The sequence below is a fragment of the Lissotriton vulgaris genome, chromosome 11, assembly GCF_964263255.1.
Source record: "Lissotriton vulgaris chromosome 11, aLisVul1.2, whole genome shotgun sequence".
Classification (NCBI taxonomy): Eukaryota; Metazoa; Chordata; class Amphibia; order Caudata; family Salamandridae; genus Lissotriton; species Lissotriton vulgaris.
Genome location: NC_141699.1, coordinates 155,613,157 through 155,630,200, shown reverse-complemented (window position 1 = coordinate 155,630,200; position 17,044 = coordinate 155,613,157).

Genomic DNA, 17,044 nt, shown 5'->3' with positions numbered 1-17,044 from the left:
TCAATGCCTTGTCTTTCATTCTTGGTGCAAGAGGTTGGGGGAGTTGGGATAGCAGACAGAAAGCCTGGCTCATTTTTGCCTCAAGAGGACCTCAAGGTGAACCAGAGCCCTGCATCTGGCTCTAGCCTGCAGTGGCTCACACACCTCTATACTTTACTCTGGGTATCCTGTGCCTGAACAACCTCAGATGCTGCTGCCAGTGTTTGATACCTGTTTTGCATATGGAAATTTCTTAGCTTGCACAGCTGACAACCATTTTGTACCTGTGCTGCGGGTATACACCCGTTACAACGAAGTTTTTACAACGACCTACCATTACAACGCAGGTACTACAACGCATACCATTACAACGCATTGCGCTGGGGGGCGCTCTAGGATAGGGAATAAGTTTAATTTTATATCCAACACCTTCCCTAGTGTCCACAGGGACTGGAGTTGGAATATAACATTATACTTACCACTATCCAGCACCTCTAAGCGCTATGCGTTGTAACGGTATTCGTTGTAAATACCGCGTTGTAATGGTATGCGTTGTAATGGTATGCGTTGTAACGTCATACATCCTGTGCTGCGTGTAAATGGAACCTACACTGCTGCCAAATGTTGTACATTTTTTGTGTGGATTTATAAACTGCTTGGACTACTGCTACATATGCATGTTCAGTGCATGTTATGTTATGTTATGTTAACTGAGCTTATAAAGCGCACAGATGCCTCAGCAAAGAGGCGTCCGGGCACTAGCAGCAAAAAAGTCCTTTAGGCTAAGAAACTAGGCAAAGCGGAAATGAAGAAGTGAACATAAAAAGACAGAGTTAGGCCACAGGAAAGATGTTGGTCGTAATGGCTTTACGGAAGGCCAGCATGCTATCCAGACTGCGAATCTGGAAGGGCAGGGAGTTCCATAGGTTGGCTGCCAGACAGCGAAAAGACTTCCCTCCCCCCCCTGGCACGGAGACGGTTCACACAAGGGATCACAGCCAAGTGTTCCCCCAAAGAGCGCAGCTGGTGTCCAGGAACAATAGGAACCAACAAGTTGGCCAAAAGCCCTAGGAGAGCCTTAAATTCGATTTGCTTAGCCATGGGCAACTAATGTTATTAGTTGCCCATGCTGTTGAGCATCTGCGCAGGAGTCCCAACATGGCTCTGGCGGCTGCATTCTGGACTTGCTGCAGGCGCATCACCTCAGCTTGACTGGCCCCAAGGAGGAGTGAGCTAGCGTAGTCTAGCCTAGATAGAATCGCCGCCTGGACAATCAGCTGACAAGTCGGTGGATCAAAGAACCCCAGCAGGGGTCTAAGTCTACGAAGAAGGCCGAAACAAGTACCGGCTATCTTCTTGGTGTGATCCTGGAAGCTGAGGGTGGAATCCATCCAAACCCTCAAGTTTTTAACCACTCACTTGGGGGTGTGCACACTACCAAGAGAGGTAGGCCACCATAGCTCACTCCACGGGCTCCTATCTTTTCCCACCAGCAGCATCTCGGTTTTATTGGCGTTAGGCTGGAGGCAGTTGGAGGTCATCCACTCCGCGACTGCCGCCAGACTACTTCTAAACTTGGAATCGTCCTGCATAGCGTCGTCGGAGAGGGCCACCACCAACTGCGTGTCGTCAGCATAGGAGACCATAGTAAGGCCATTGTCCCTAGCCACCATAGCAAGGGGTTGAACTTACAGGTTAAAAAGTACAGGACTCAGGGCGGAACCCTGAGGCACCCCCCGCCTGATGCACTGCACACAGGAGAGAAACAGGGGGGCAGTCACTTGGAATGTTCTCCCTGACATGAAAGATTTAAACCATTCCAAGGCTAAGCTAACAACACCAGCGTCCTCCAGACGACGAAAGAGAATCATATGGGCAACCGTGTCAAATGCTGCACTCAGATCGGGCAAAATCAGGGCCGCAGTGTGCCCTGTGTCCAGAATGGTCCGCAGGTGCTCGGTCACAGCCAAGAGCGCAATCTCCGTACTGTGTCTAGGGCGGAAGCCATTCTGGGAGGGATCTAAGGTGCCATTAATGTTAAGGAACCTTGTTAAGATGTTATTCATGTGAGCCTCAGCGATCTTAGCTACCCAAGTAGAAGGGATATGGGGCGAAAGTTATCCAGCTTAGCCGGGTCCAGCGAAGGTTTTTTCAGCAGCGGAACCACTAAGGCCTGCTTCCAAATCTCAGGGACCACAGCAGTAGAGAAAGATGAATTGACAACCTGGCACAAAGGAGCCAGGAGTACAGATAGGGAGTCCCTGAACTTGGCGGGCTTCAGAGGATCAGCCGGGGAGCCTGATTTATCTTTACCACACAGCCGTGAGAGCCCTTCCAATGAGATGTGAAAGATAACCTCCAAAAGATGAATGGGAGGAGGCCCGTGAGGATCAGCGAGAAAGGGGGAAAATGAAGGGAATGACCTATAAAGAGTTTCTGCTTTATTCACAAAGAAGGCCGCCAGGTCTTCACAATATTGCTCAGAGCTAATCACGGAAGCAGTTGAGTTTTTCCTACCTCTGAGATCCTTAAGTATTTTAAAAATACACTTTGCCGGATTATGGCTAATCTTGATCTCATTAGCAAAATAGGCTGCCCGGACAGAGTGTAGAGTCCGTTAGTAGTTTTTAATTGCAGCCTGATAGCAAGCTTTAGCCCAAAGGTCATAGTCCTTTCTCAAGGTGCGCTCCAACCTTTTACAAGATTAACGAATAGTGGCCAGGGAATCGTTAAACCAAGGGTTGGAATCAAATTTACGGCCCTTAGACCATTTAGCAGGAATGAGAGAGTCAAGAGCTTGAAAAATCCAATTGCAGAGTGAACTATAAGACAGATCAGGATCACTATGCAATTGAGAAGGATGAGCAGAAAGAAGAGCATGAAAGTCCTCAAGCTTCAATTTACGCCAGGGGCGTTTAAATGAGGGCGTTTGAGAAGCTCTATGCGGAGGCTCACAAATCGGAAAAGACAAAGAAACCAAATAGTGATCCGACCAACAAACAGGACTAGGTGTCCCAACCGAAGCAAAAGGGATGTTAGAAAAGACAGGGTCCAGTAAGTGACCGGCAATATGAGTAGCGCCTGAGACCAATTACATTAATTGGCAGCCCGCCAGGTATGTGAGCAAACTGCTTACTTTATTGTCATGATGGAGGTCAAAATGTAAGTTAAGATCACCCAAAAAAGTAAGATTAGCTGCGCTCATAGTCAGAGTGCTAGTAACATCAATGAGGGCAGATTTGAACTCCTTAGCTGGCCCAGGAGGGCGATAAACTACCAGCCCAGACATAGTAGAATGAGTGCCAAAAGAGATGCTAAAACGGGCGCACTCGCATCCCTTCACCAATTCTTTTACAAAAGAGCAGGTGTAACAGGACTTGAAAATAACCGCAATGCCGCCCCCTCTAGACACCCTATTAAGGGTCAAAATACTTTAGCCTGAAGGAAGCGCAAGGCCCGGTTCTGCCACCATATCATCACTGAGCCAAGTTTCAGTGAGAAAAAAGGCATCCGGGAATTCATCCTGAACCAGGTCATAGATGTCTAGATAATGTTTGGCCAAAGAGCGAACATTAAGATAGAGGATTTTCATAGACAGCCTGGAAGGAGGGGGTGAGGGTGGGGCAAGTGAGGGCGAGTGTGAGTTAAACCCACAGCCCCGGCAGCAAAAAGGCCCCTCCATGGGACCTAATAGAGAAGAATAGCAAGGGTCTACCAATGGATTAACAGCCATCAATTCAGTCCTGGAATAGGTGAATAATCCTGAAGGCCCACTGCCAGCGTGTCTGGCGACGTCCAGGCGCGTGCGGGCGCAGACGGTCTTGCCTTTGGTGCGCCTTCGGCATCCCGGCGGCGCGCCCGCTGCGAGACCGGGCAGCCATTTGAACTGAATACCAGGGGGACAGGAAGTGAGGAGAATGTGGGAGAAGTTGCGTCCCTCCATTCAATCGGCACTGAAAGCCCTGACGGACCGGGGACAGCGAGGACAAACAAATCAAGTGAGCCACAAGTAGGTAAGCTTCGTTTTTTTCTGACCCGATTGGTATGTGTTCAATGGTTGTGAGGGAAGCATGTACTTCTGACTGGTGCTGTACCTCTTTTTGTGTAGAACTCTTGCTGTGTATTGGAGTCAATAAATCAATCAATCTATACATTTATAGAGCGTGCTACTCACCCGTAAGGGTCTCAAGGCGCTGAAGGGAGGGAGGGGGTGCTGCTACTGCTCGAAGAGCCAGGTCTTGAGGAGTTTCCTGAAGGCGAGGTGGTCCTGGGTCAGTCATAGGTGGACGGGGAGGGAGTTCCACATCTTGGCCGCCAGGTAGGAGAATGATCTTCCTCCAGTGGTGGCTCTGCGGATCCGTGGGACGGTGGGGAGGCTGGCGAAGTGGAGTTTGCGGGTTGGAGTGTGGAACGTGAGGCGGTTGTTGAGGTATTCGGGGCCTATGTAGTGGAACGCTTTGTGTGCGTGGGTGAGGAGCCTGAACGTGATCCTTTTGCTGACGGGGAGACAGTGTAGGTCTCTCAGGTGGGGTAATAAGTGGCTATGGGGAAGGATGTCGAGGATGAGTTGTGTGGATGCGTTCTGTAAGGGCTGGAGTATTTTCTGAAGTTTGACTGTGGTTCCTGCGTATAGGGCGTTCTCGTAGTCTAGTCGGCTGGTGACGAGGGCCTGGGTGACCGTCTTTCTAGTTCCGGTAGGGATCCACCGGAAGATCTTACGGAGCATGCGCAGAGTGTTGAAACAGGAGGATGGGATGGCGTTGACTTGCTTGGTCATGGTGAGAGAGGAGTCCAGGATGAATCCCAGGTTGCGTGCGTGGTCAGTGGGTGTCGGTGCGGTGCCCAGTGCTGTGGGCCACCAGGAGTCGTCCCAGGTGGATGGGGATGGTCCGAGGATGTGGACCTCCGTCTTGTCTGAGTTCAGTTTCAGACGGCTAAGTTTCATCCGTTCCCTGACGTTTTTCATTCCTTCCAGGAGGTTAAGTTTGACAGTGGCTGGGTCTTTGGTGAGGGAGAGTATCAGCTGGGTGTCGTCGGCGTATGAGATGATGTTGAGGTTGTGTTTGCGTGCGATGGCGGCGAGGGGTCTCATGTAGATATTGAAGAGGGTTGGGCTGAGTGATGAGCCTTGGGGGATGCCGCTGATTATCACGGTGGCCGTCAAGCCTGCACCCATACACCTCCGTGCTGTTTCTTAGAGTTGCAGCAAATTTGAAATGCTGCTTGTTCGTGGTATATAAGGGAGGGTGTTAAATGATGCTTTCCAGTGCCATGTTTGTTGTAGGTCATAGAGGGAAGCTTGCAGTAGTCCTGCAATACCACACTTGTTCCATGTCTTTGAAAGGAAAGATACTTACATTGGCTGGCCCTGCAGTACCACATGTGTTCCATGTCTTTGACGTGAACTGGCTCAGAGTACCACACATGTTCAGTTTCTTTGAAGGAAGCTTGCACTAGCCCTGCAGTGCCACACTTGTTCCATGTCTTTGGATGAAGCTTGCGCTGGCCCTGCAGTACCACATATGTTCTATGTCTTTGAGGGAGGCTTGTGCTGACTGGCCTTGCAATAGTATACTTGTTCCATGGCTGGCACTGCAGTACCACACTTGTTCCATGACTGTAAAGGAAACTTGTACTGGTCCTGCAGTACCACATGTTCCATGTCTTTCAGGAAGATTGTGTTGCTCCTGACCAGTTCATTATGTCTTATGTGTCTCAGCCAAGGACTCCCAGTGCTCTATCTATTTTTGTATAGTTTGGGGCGGCCATAGTTGAAAGCTATGGACTACGCCTGGTGTCCTACGCCGACGACACACAGCTGGTCATCTCCCTCTCACGCGTACCTGGTCTGATGGTGGACAATTTCAGAGTGTGCATGCAGGAAATAGCAGCCTGGATGTCCGCCAACTGCCTTAAACTTAATGGCAGTAAGACCGAGGTGCTCGTGGTGGGGGGATGCCCATCTGTATGGACGTCGGCTTGGTGGCCGCCCTGCCTAGGAGAGACACCTGTTCCCTGCCAGGAAGTAAGGAATCTTGGGGTGTGGCTGGACGTTGACCTTGCCTTTGGCCCCCAGATTGGTCGAGTAGTGGGGGCATGCTTCGGAGTTTAAGAACTCTGAGAAAGGTTTTAGATTTTCTGCCCATTACTGCTCGCCGGACGCTGGTGCATGCCTTAGTCACCTCACGCCTGGATTATGGCAATTTGCTGTATCTGGGGGCCACGGGAAAGGTTCTCAATCGCCTCTAGGTGCTGCAAAATGCTGCCGCTCGCCTCATTCTGAGGCTTCCAAGAAGATCATCCTCAAAGGCAGCACTCCAGGCCTTGCACTGGCTTCCTGTTAGGAGCAGGGTGAAATTCAGAGCTCTTGCCACCGGTCACCGCATTCTGGGTGGCAAAGCCCCTGCCCTGTTACAGAGTCTGGTCACCAGGTATGAGCCCACAAGGACTCTGCGCTCCTCCTGCACAGGTCTCCTGAAAATTCCAAAAATTAAGAAAGCGCGTATGGGGGGAAGGTCTTTCAGATATCTGGTAACGAAGCAGTGGAATGACCTTCGGTCAGAGTTACGCCTGGAGTCTTCAGAATCCATGTTTAGAAGAAAACTTAAGACTCACTTATTCAGACGGTAGACGGTTGTGCTGGCTGCTTGGACTGCTTACCCCACTTTTCATAGCGCGGGGACACGCCTGTAGGCGTAAACCAGGCGCTTTACAAATCTCCCTAATAATAAGACTGTTTTAGCTGTCTCACCAGCATTACGTTTTCTCAGAAATATTACATAATCTTGCTTAGAGAAAATGGACTTTAGGTAAGTCCACTTCAGTTATTCATCACACAAGAGTGACATTCACATATTAGTTTCACCCTTCATAACAACCTACATAAAATTAGGCAGCAGTTCAGCCCTTTTCACAAGGGGCATTGTTACAAGGTTTGGCTCTGCCTAGTAGCCAGCCACTGGTCTTTATGATGTCAGGTAATCTGAGTAACAGTGTTTTGCCTGCTTACTCTGTGGTTACTCTACAACTTGAGAAGTGCGACCTCGGAACATATTTCCTTTAGTTGGTCCCCAAGCAGCTCACCTGTATATGTAGACTGATGCTAATTGAGTAATGAGAGTACCAGCAGCACGCTGAAATTATTATTGGACCACAACTTTCATATGCAGAGCACCAGGGATCACTGCTGCAAGCTTCAAAACCATACCACCATCTTGAAACAGTGTTTTATGTATCCTATCATTTTTACTTTTCCAAGATGGTAGACGAATGCAAAGCTATAAATGTTCATGCTTTTTATTGCAGTACATGCCCTCCACATCTAGATGGGGTATTTTTTCTTTTTGTTTCTTTATTTTAGTATACGCTTAAGCTACGAAGAATACCACAACATTGTTTTTTACAAGGCTAGTTGGATTTTTAATGCCAAGACTCTGCCCCCACAAAAGTCCAAAAATATCAGACTCACATAGTCTGTAGTGCTTGTCCAAGTGTGGCTGATGGGAGACTAGATAACCTCAGTGGGCATTTAGGCTACAGTGTAGCTTGCTTCAAGAGCTTTGAAATTCACTAGAGGACGATGCACAAGTGTCTTTTATGCCATCATCTGTCTTAACTCCGCTTCTTCCTAGTGAGCGGTGTACCAGTGTGTGAGCTATGTGCTTGTGCAAGGGCAGGATCTGAACCATGTTTTGCAAATGCATTGTGAAGGATGTGCACGTGTGAATGCAGGATTAACATTGTCTTTCGTGAGTGCACTCACACAGGCACAACTTTCAACCTGTAGACCACTTTCCCTACAGAGTGAGGTATATGCCTGTGTGACTGCCACATGAGGACTGTGCCTATGTGAAGGCAGCAGTGTGAGGTCCCTGCAAGTTATGTCTCTGTGTGCATGCACTTTATAAGAGGCTTTTAGGGTCATTAATTTCAATTTTAGAAATGCAGGTAGTGGAAATACAGTAGTGTGTGCATGAGAAAGGGAGTGAGTTTTTTATATGGCAGATACAGTCTCTATCGAAGGAGATGGAGGAGGGTCACAGTTAGCTGCCAGATTGAGATGTCAACCTAATGAGGGGGCCCAGTACGTTGCTTGCACCAGAGCCAATGGCAATTTATCTACACCACTGGGTGGTGTAATACAAAGTACTTTGAGATATCAAAGGCTAATAAGATTCCTGTATTCAGAGAACAGAAACTCAATACATTGTCCCCGAACTGTTTCAAACTGGTTCTCTTTTCTTTCTAGATTTGCTGACCACTTCTCCATACCCAAAAGGTCCCAGAACCTGGTGAGCCAAGCTCCATATTCCAGTGCCATGTTCTTTCCTCATAGTGCAGTGATTGCATGCCTGACCATGCACAATCAATTATCAATCAGGATTTATAAAGGATGGCTAATCACCAGGTAGGATATCCAGGCACTTGCAAGTCCCGGAGGCACATTTGAACAGCCAGGTCTTGAGGGCCATTGAAAATTCCGGAAGTGAGGTGATGGTCCAGAGTTGCATCTGAAGGCTGTTTCAGGTCTTTGCTGTGATGTGGGAGAAGGAGCGTCCTTCACTTCTGTTTGGGAGATGCAGGGAGTATGAGCAAGTTATAGGGAGGCGGAGCGTAGTCTTCTGAACGGTTGGTGAAAGTTCAGGTGGTGGTGAATGAAGGAGGGTCATTGATTGTGTAGAGCCCTATGTGCCTGGGTCAGCAGATTGAATTTGCATCTCTTCTGTATGGGGAGGCGGTGGAGTTGCCTGAGGTGGGGCGTGATGTGGGTTTGTCTGGGAAAGTCGAAGATGAGTCTGGCTGCGGCTTTCTGGATGGATTGAAGTCTCTGTAGAAGTTCACCGTCTCACTGTTGTTGCCGTACTTTCAGCTCCTCCAGCTCCTTGACTCGCGGCCGGGCTTGGCTCCGCCCATTGACACCGACAACGACCGGCCGGGCTTTGCTCCGCCGGTCCTACAGCCTACAATCCCCAGGATCCCTCGGGGCAAACGCCGACGCCACCACTGCGCGCGCCAGGAGCGCATAAAGCAGCGACAGGGGCAGAGTCCCCCTGAAGTTCACCGTCTCACTGTTGTTGCCGTACTTTCAGCTCCTTGACTCGCGGCTGGGCTTGGCTCCGCCCATTGACACCGACAACGACCGGCCGGGCTTTGCTCCGCCGGTCCTACAGCCTACAACCCCCAGGATCCCTCGGGGCAAACGCCGACGCCACCACTGAGCGCGCCAGGAGGCGCATAAAGCAGCGACAGGGGCCGAGTCCCCCTGAAGTTCACCGTCTCACTGTTGTTGCCGTACTTTCAGCTCCTCCAGCTCCTTGACTCGCGGCTGGGTATGGCTCCGCCCATTGACACCGACAACGACCGGCCGGGCTTTGCTCCGCCGGTCCTACAGCCTACAACCCCCAGGATCCCTCGGGGCAAACGCCAACGCCACCACTGCGCCCGCCTGGAGGCGCATAAAGCAGCGACAGGGGCCGAGTCCCCCTGAAGTTCACCGTCTCACTGTTGTTGCCGTACTTTCAGCTCCTCCAGCTCCTTGACTCGCGCCCGGGCTTGGCTCCGCCCATTGACACCGACAACGACCAGCCTACAACCCCCAGGATCCCTCGGGGCAAACGCCGACGCCAGCTACAGGTCCCTCGTCCCGCGAGGACGCACACGCGGGACGCGCCGGACGAAGCCAGGACAACGAAGTCCGGACAAAGGGCGGACAGTCTGTGACAGTCCGTGACTGACCGTAACTGGGCTGGGCCAGGATCCCTGCCTGTTCTTGCTGAGGTTTTGTATTGCTACTCATCAAGTAAGAAATATCTTTGTCAACACATCCCTGAAATCGCTGTTGATTAATCCAATTGGTAAACGCTTTATGTCTACTTAGCTTTGGGGGTGATACTCCTAGTTGACTATTAACCAACTGCTTTCAAAATGTCCAAACAAAGGTCTTCATCTGTACCTAATACTATAGACAATTATCTGGTCCAGGTTGTAAGTAAAATAAATAGCACAAGACGTATATCGTTGGGATTGAGCTCACCACCTGTTACCTCTACGCAGAGTTTTCTGTTAGATCCTACTGTGTTAGAAGTTCCGGTACAGGTACATAGTAGTGATGCTTCAGTTACCGAGATAAGCCCTAATGTTAATCTTAATCTTGATTTGAATATATCCTCTGCTGTTAATTTAGACAATGACCCAGGTGATCAGTTAAACATGATAGAAGACGACTCCCCTCCCCCTGTGTCTGTGCCTGCGACTAGAGCTATTAGAGCATGTAGAAAGGGTCAGAGCAAACGGGGTGGGTTACGCTCCAGTAGAAAAAGAAAAGCATCTTCACTGAAAGCCACTGTCATAACAGAGGTGAACGGGGAACAAGGCGAGAAGGAGATATTAGGTGATGATTTGATTAATAAGCTAGTGAGTATGATTGACTCCAAGATAAAATCAATAATTAAACCTTTGGTAGCTAAAATTGTCCTATTAACAGCTGAAGTAAATAGATTAGGGGGACTGATAAATAAGACAGTGGAGGAGGTGAGTAACATACCAACTTTAGTCACAAATAGGGTTGTATCATTGATAAATACCCCTAGGGGTGGGACAGGGAGTAATGATGATGTGATACCAGTTCCGCCTCCTACTCAGCAGGCAGTAGACAAAGGTGCCCGGGTAACAGTCAATAAAGATTTACCACCAAATTCTACAGGGATTGGTGTAGATCAAGGCCCGGTTCAACTTATTGTAGAGGCCTCTCTTCTTGTTCTGGTCCTGGCCAATGTACCTCCACTAAAACCAGGTCAAGTAGAACCTACTTCTTCTTTGATTAGCAAAGCATACCACTGGCTATGTAATAATACGATGATATCCCCGAGGGGAAAACAACAGCTAGCAGGGGAAATCACCATGGCAAGACGGGTGGACTGGATACGGACCAGCGCGAAAAAACTAAAAGGAGACTGTGTAGTTCTGCATTTCTTAAGCCCAGAAGTACTCTCCGAGCTTTTAAGATATATATTTCCCCCGCAACGCAGGAGTGCTGAGATTGTTCCGCTAACCTTGGATTTTTTCTATAGGAGAAGTAGCACAGTGAATCCAAATATTTTAAAGACAAAATGGGGGGGCGTGTCCAAGATGGCGGCGTGATCGGACGCAGGTTCCGAGTCTCCCTGCCCGATCCCGCCGTTTGCCGCATCAAGCGCCCAAATCTCTCCCCTAACACAGCTAAAAAGCACTGGGAGAGACACCCGACGACCAAGGGGGCCCTGAGAAAGCGCCATCGGCCTGCTCGTCTTGCGGAGGCGTAAGCTGAAGAGAGACGCGGCGCTGCTGCCGGTAATGGTGGCCGTGCTGCCGTTCTAGATCCCGCCGAGAGAGATGGCAGGAACTGCCCATCTGACGAGTGGCTCGGAGGACGAGGTCGGAGGGCGAGCCCCCGCTGCGGCTCCTGCACCGCGGGTCCAACTGCGGCATAGCACAACCGGACCGCTCTGACCGGAGATTGAGGGGGCCCGACGGGGGATTGCAAAATCGAGGCCCCGGCTTGGGGCCTGCGGCCCGGATGTCCACGGCGCTGAAGGCGGCCGCCCTGTTCACCCCCGACGGACCGGGAAGGGACCCTGCTCGGAGAGCGAAGGGCAGCACGGCTCCACCACCGTTGAGAATCGCGCCGGGTGGCGCACTTGACACCGCCGGGCTCTGAGACAGCCCTGCGGCCTAGCTACGCCGAGCCCCGCCTGGCGGTACGACCATCGCTGAGCAGGTGATCCGGGCCTGCTCCAGGAGACCGCTCCTAGTACCCAACGGACGGAGGTGAGGAGGATTTGGGTGGAGGTGGAGGCGCTGAGCAGCTCGGGGGGCATAATCGAGCCCCCGGTGTGGGGACGCAGAAAAACACTGAGAGGGGTCGCGCTTTGGGCCTGGGGTGCCAATGGAGAACTGACTGCTGTGGGGCACGAGGGATCACAGCCTTTGGCCCCGATATATATCACCTAGCGGAGACCTGTGGTCTGCCACAGTAGCACTGACTTTGCAGTGCTCCTCGCGGGCCTGTGGGCAGTTGAAGAGGCTTACAGCCTGGGCGTAAAAAAAGCAGGGGGTGAAGTACCCTGCGCCTGCACTGCGACGCCCCCGGTGACACGCTACAGTACTGCGGTACCCCCAGGGGTGCCCAGCGACCTGCCATCCGCTTCTGCAGGGGCTGCCCATGAAATGGCTGCACAGAGGGGGAAGAGGGGATCCCAAACGCTTCCGGAAATGTTGGTCAAATCACAGCCCAAAGTTAACAAAGACCCCCCCTCCCCGGTGAACGCTAAATCGCCGCCAGCCTTAGCGGAAGACCAGGTACCAATCACCAGGTCCCAATCACCAGGTCTTTCCTGGAAACTTTATTTAACTCACTTAGAGAAGACTTCCGATCCCTGAAGCAAGAGGTGGCCGGGGAGGTCCGAGAGCTCTGCCGTGATGTGGAGGGCCTTGGGGAACGCGTGGTTACCATCGAGGATGCAGATCAAACCAGAAGCAGCGAAATTGAGCAACTTCAACAAGAAGTCCTGCGCCTCACTGACCAGCAGCTGGACCTCCAGGCCCACGCGGAGGACCTCGAAAACCGTTCCCGCGGCAATAACATACGGGTCCGGGGGGTCCCTCAAAAGGAAGAGGGGGCTGATGTCACGGGCTACCTACAGTCCCTCTTCAGGAGTGTCCTGGGAGAATCTGCGGATTTTGCCATTCGAATCGACAGGGCCCATAGGGTTGGAATGCCCCGTCGGGCTCCGGCCCCACCACCGGATATTTTGGCGTTCCTCCCGGATTTCCCCCTTAAAGAGAGGATTCTCAGAGAAGCTCGGAGAGCCCAGCCCCTTCAATTTCAAGGTCACCCTATCGCTCTGTACCAGGACCTTTCTACTATCACCCTCCAAAAGAGGAAAGAATTCAAACCTGTGACTGACTTCCTAAGGCAGAAGGAGACCCCTTATTCATGGGGTCACCCATTTCGGATCATATTTAAATGGAATGGTCGGCTACATCAGCTGCGGTCACTCAAGGACACCTGTGCAATCTTGGGCCTTGACCAGGTCGATACTGAATCGGTGTTCAGAAGCTCTCAAGGGACATCCAGAGGGGGTTGGCAGACTGTGAACTACAAACGATCACCGACCCACCGACTTAAACCGGATGCCTCTGTCATCTCCAGAGAACGCGAAACTGCACTAGCGGAGGTGGCCAAAGAAACTTCCTCTCCAGAATGTTAGGCACTTCTACAAGAGAGATTCCATATTGCATCTGCTCTGCCCATGCGGTGGGTGGGTCGGGCGGGGGGACCAGAGAGGCCGCCGTCGGAGATGACCCCTTCAATACTCTTTACCAAGGCCCTGTGTGGACCAACAGGACTGGGACTATGTATTTCTAGGGAGTTGGGGTTGGGGGGAGGGAGATTGAGTGCTGGGGTGGGTTGTAAAGCTTCCGCTCACAATGATCTTCGCTTACATAAGCAAAGTTTCAGCCAGTGGTGGTTTTGGGTTGTTGCGGGGTGGCTTGTTGGGCTAGGGGAGGCTCCGGGGTGGGGACCAGTGTGCCAGTCCGATTCTATCATTGACAAGGGGGCCATGTCTACGTTGTGCCGCTTCAGAGGTTCATCGCCCTTTTTGATACGGGGTCTGATGATGGGTCTGCAGGGTTGCCGGGGGGGTCGAGACATGCGATTTGCTGCGCTGCTGCGGGGTGCCGCGCGGGACACCTATTTTGAGCCGTGCTGTGAACCTACTACACCATGCCGGATGTGACCCTTAAGGTACTGACCCTTAACGTGAAAGGGCTGAATAACCCCATTAAACGTCGGGCTATTATTTCCTACTTAGAACGTTCGGGGCAGATATCTGCCTGTTACAAGAAACACACCTCTTGCAGAAAGACTGGCATAGAATGCGCTCCCGCACCTTCCCGCAGCGGTTCTTTTCCTCTTCCCCCAACCAACGGGGTTGCGATTTTAATATCAAGAAGCTTCCAGGGAAAGGTGGGGAATAGGGTGGGTGAGATCAAAGGTCGCTTTTTGGTACATACATTTCAGTTAGGTGACACACCTTACGATAGGCTCCCTTTACGCCCCAAACACAGGACAGGAGGCCTTCTTAAAAGGCGCGATCTCTGAGGAGCTTCAGACCCCACATGCACCCCTACTTTTGGGTGGAGACTTCAACATCGTCATGGATGCGCAGGCTGACAGATCTGGACACCGCTACGGCGGGACTGGTGCCCTTTCGCCCAATAGTCGTGAATGGCTGAAAGATAGGGGCTTGGTAGACTTCTGGAGAGCTAAACACCCAAACACATCGCAGTTCACGTTTTACTCACATGTGCACCACACATATGCCAGACTTGATCACTTCGTAGGTTCCTCGGACTTACTTAACAACCTTGAGGAGGTCACCATAGTGCCAGCGGCCATCTCTGACCATGATGCAGTAGAACTGTCACTCACACTTCGCGCGGCCCATCGGCCCAGGGGCCCGTGGCGCCTACGTGAAACTCTATTGCAAAGACCAGATGTCAATAGGCGTATTAGCGAGCGCATCACTAACTATCTAGCTACCAACGACACGCCCGGAATATCTATGACAGCTCTCTGGGGCGCCCTGAAGTCAGTCACTCGAGGTGAACTCATTGCCATAGCAGCGGCTGAAGCCAAAGACCGCAAGAGTAAAAGGGACGATCTCACGGCCCGCGTAGCGGAGCGAGTCCATAGCCGCACTTGCGCTCCATGCGTTTGGCGGCAGCTCAAAGCATCACGGGCCCAACTTGCTAGCCTTGATACGGATAGGGCGGAATTCGTGGCTCTCCGTCTTCGACATACTTATTATGTCGGAGGCAATAGAACAGGTCGATTACTCGCCAGTGCTCTGAGGGCCAAGGCCCAGCGAGCGAAGATCACTGGCCTCATAGGCGCCAATGGGGCGGTACTTGCTGACGATACCCAGATAGCAGAGGCATTCCGTTCCTACTATGCCTCACTGTATGGTGAAGAAGAGACTCCCTCTGGAGACATTGAGGCCTACTTAGCCACGACGCGTCTCACCGAAATCTCCAAGGATAACGCGGAAGCCCTAGATGCCCCTAACCGCCAGGATGAGGTACTGGCAGCTATATCCCGTCTACGTCCACTCAAGTCCCCGGGGCCTGATGGCTTTTCTGCGGGTTTTTATAAAACTTTTGGCCGACAGCTAGCTCCAGTGCTCACTCGCCTTTTTAATTCTTTCAAGGGACTGGGCGCCATTCCTCCGGATATGCTGGCCGCGGAGGTGGTGGTGCTTCCAAAACCCGGTAAGAAACCTACACACTGCTCCGCTTTTCGCCCTATCCCATTATTGAATCTTGACCTAAAGCTTTTTACGGGCATTCTTGCTGCGCGCCTTGGCCCCTGCCTTCCTGGACTTTTAGAACCCGACCAGTCAGGCTTTGTACCCAACCGGCAATGTAGTGATAACACCAAAAGGGTGCTCCACCTCATTGACAAGTCGCACTTCCAGGCCTCAGATTCCGCACTACTTGCTGTGGATGCGGAGAAGGCGTTCGATCACGTGAATTGGACTTACCTGCAACAGGTCCTGCGTCGCTTTGGCCTAGGTGACCGCTTTTGCGCTCGAATCGCAAGCTGTTACCACCATCCGCAAGCTAGAGTCCGCCTGGGGGGCTTGCGCTCGGATCCATTCGAAATTCAACGCGGCACCAGACAGGGTTGTCCCCTTTCCCCCCTTCTGTTTGCCATGTATATAGAACCATTGGCGCAGAAGGTCCGAGATAACCCAAGAATTAAAGGTATTAACTTTAGGCATGAACCTCATACCATCAGTTTGTATGCAGATGACGTCATAGTTGCCCTGGACCAACCTAATAGCTCCATACCAGACTTTATGGAGGAACTCGCCTCATTCGGCTCCGTTTCAGGGTTCCGAATTAACATAGACATATCCTTGATACTGCCGTTGGGCAAGAATGCATGCCCGCGAGCCCATGCCATTGGTCACGAGAGTGGTCTCCAGCTATCTACCCAGGTACCGTACTTGGGAATTACACTCACCTCTTCTATGGACTTAACGGTATCGACCAACTATAAGACTCTCACCACCCAGATTCGGACGGATCTGGCACGGTGGTCTAAACAGCCCCTCTCCTTGCTGGGGAGGGTGGCAGCGGTGAAAATGTCTATACTACCTCGTATCCTCTACCTCTTTCAGACCATCCCGGTTATGCCCCCCGCTGGCACTTTGAAAGACTTACAGGACACCCTGCTTAACTTTGTTTGGGAGGGAAAGCGGGCATGTGTCCACAAACAGCTGGCTTACAGGAGCATGGATGAGGGAGGCCTTAGCGTCCCCAATCTGATGCGCTATTTCCAGGCGTCTCAGCTCCGTTACTTAGTAGAATGGTACAGACCGGAGTCGGAGAAAAGATGGCTGTTCCAAGACAGGGCTATGGAACAGATGCCACTTTGGCGGATTCCTTTCCTCGCCCGGCAGCACAGACCACAATACATGTTGCGATCTCCTATCACACGCACGACCTTACAGATATGGGATAGGGTGGCGCTCAAACACGGGTTAACAACCTTTCCCTCCCCTTTCACTCCCATATTGGACAATCCGGATTTCCCTCCGGGCAATGGCGCAGGCACATTCCTCCAATGGCGCGGTACGGCGGGAATTTCTTCCCTTCACAGATCTTAAGCAGGGGTACGACAATACAGGACCCTCACCTATTCCAATATTTTCAACTAAGACATTGGCTCACTGCCCCGGACACCGTAGCCCCGGTGTCGACCTTTGAAAAATGGTTACTTACTAAAGACTCGGACAGACACCTTATATCGGAACTCTACAAAATGCTCACACCACCACACACTTCGGAGAAAACACCAAGTCAGAAACGCTGGGAGGCTGAATTGGGTAGAGCCCTGTCATATAAAGAATGGGGTTACATCTACTATAGGGCTACACGCACAACACGTAACACAAAAGCGAGGGAGGTTGCGGTGAAATTGGCTATGTACTGGCACCTCACCCCAGTTCGCCTGCAC